The 2,401-nt window shown below is 33.6% G+C and overlaps 1 pseudogene; it reads left to right on the top strand.

Annotated features, from left to right (window-relative positions):
* The first annotated feature begins 544 nt into the window (after positions 1–544).
* LOC128251016 (U6 spliceosomal RNA) lies at positions 545–643 on the top strand (annotated as a pseudogene).
* Positions 644–2,401: the final 1,758 nt, after the last annotated feature.

Raw genomic sequence — 2,401 nt, 5'->3', positions numbered from 1 at the left:
TTGTGAGTGTTTATTGAGTGAAAACACCTATAGCTCCACGAGGCTCTGGCAGGGGATGGTGGCGAACCCTGCTGTACTCTTTAAATACACTGTCTGCAAGTCGATGGATACCACATATTCTCCTCTATTTTATTATTGCTATATATATATATATATATATATATATGCACACACACACAATGGGCTTCTTTTAGTTTCCCTCTACCAAATCCACTCACAAGGCTTTGGTTGGCTTGGGGCTGTAGTAGAAGACATGCCCAAGGTGCTACACAGTGGGACTGAGCCTTGAACCATGTGGTTGGGAAGAAAATTTCTTATTACATAGTCACACCTGCATTTATGAACCTTTTATTTTTTGAATGAAATATTAAAATTAAAAAATATGAAATTCCGCTAAAATTATAATCAAATTTGACAGAATTGTCTCTTGTTCTCTTCTTCTCTCGCTCAGTCAAAGGAGATTTTGCACTTTCAGATGGCATGGAGACCTCACTAGTGCTGGTGCTATGCAAAAGAGCACCCTGTACATGCATATTGAAAAATGGTTGGCGGTACATATTCTAAAATTGGAACGATACAGAGAGGATTAGCATGGCCCCTGCGCAAGGATGACACGTAAATTTGTGACGCGTTCCATATTTTTTTTTAATAGGCGTAGGAGTGACTGTGTGGTAAGTAGCATGCTTACGAACCACATGGTTCCGGGTTCAGTCCCACTGCGTGGCACCTTGGGCAAGTATCTTCTACTATAGCCTCGGGCCGACCAAAGCCTTGTGAGTAGATTTGGTAGACAGAAACTGAAAGAAGCCCGTCGTATATATGTATATATATATATATATATATATATATATATATATATATATATATGTATGTGTGTATATGTTTGAGTGTCTGTGTTTGTCCCCACAACATCGCTTTACAACCGATGCTGGTGTATTTATGTCCCTGTAACTTAGCGGTTCGGCACAAGAGACCGATAGAATAAGTACTAGGTTAACAAAGAATAAATCCTGGGGTCGATTTGCTCGACTAATGGTGGTGCTCCAGCATGGCCGCAGTCAAATGACTAAAACAAGTGAAAGAGTATTGGGAAAGGCATCAAATGGTAGTAACCATGCCAAAGCAGACATTGTTGCACGAGGTAGACTTCGAACCTAACGAATCTTGTCATACTGTCCAACCCATGCCAGCATGGAACATAGACATTCAATGATGATGATGATGATGATGGCAATGACGATAACAACGGTGAGGATTATGGCAACGATGACAACAATGATTATATTAAACACTGCAAAGAAAGAAAATAGATGAGTCACAACTAGACTCCCCATTGATGTATGTACGTCTGTCACAAAGAAGCCATGTATCACATTTACATAACATAACCAACGAAAGCCCAAATAGTTTGTTAATTGTTACAAGTTGCAGGAAGATCAATTTCCGCAAAGTATTCTTCAGTGTTGCAAATAATTCCATGATTTATTTGAACATATTTTGGAAGTTTCTGGAAGAGAAGTATAATATCATAATGAAAGTTGAATGTGTTCAAAGAGATTTCATTTTCTATTGAGCAATTTTTTTTGTTTTTCCTTTTTTACTTTTCTTTGTAAATCATTAGGTTTTACTCTCCCTGTCACATGTGTTAGATACACACACACACAAACAAACACAGATATTATATATATATATATTTATATATATACATACATACATACATAGTACAAATATACTTGCATACATATGTATATATGTATATATACACACACATACATATGCATATATATATATATATATGAATATATGTACATGTGTGTGTGCACGTGTATAAAGACACACTCCTACACACACATGCATATGTACAATATATATATCTACATATATATATATATATATATATATATATTTATATATATATATATATATATATATATATATATATATATATATATATATATATTAATATAAAGTATTATATATTCAGATTTATGTAGATTTATGCACATGTGCATACATACATGTATACATATAGTTGTGTCCATAAGTGTGCGTACGTGTATGTATTTGTGAGTGTGAATGATAGTATATACTGTGTGCATGTGTGTGTATGTTTGTGTGTTCCTAACCTACATGTCTTTCCTGTATACACACACACACACACTCGCAAGCACATACACTACAAATATAGACCAGTACATATGTAAACAAATATTTTGTTGATCGCAAGATCAAATGTAATTTATTATGTAGGTTAGTTGTAATTCTGTTACGTTTTTGTTTTTTGTCTCGTTTTGGTTTTTTTTTATTGTATTATTGTTTTTATATTTTATATTTCCAAAGTTTTATTCATCTGCATTTTTATTATTTTGTTATTTTTTTATTATTATTATGGTTATTATAT

This window comes from Octopus bimaculoides, chromosome 27 (assembly GCF_046866305.1).
Source record: "Octopus bimaculoides isolate indiv1 chromosome 27, ASM4686630v1, whole genome shotgun sequence".
In the NCBI taxonomy this organism is placed as follows: Eukaryota; Metazoa; Mollusca; class Cephalopoda; order Octopoda; family Octopodidae; genus Octopus; species Octopus bimaculoides.
This window is presented reverse-complemented; position numbering and strand designations above follow the sequence as displayed.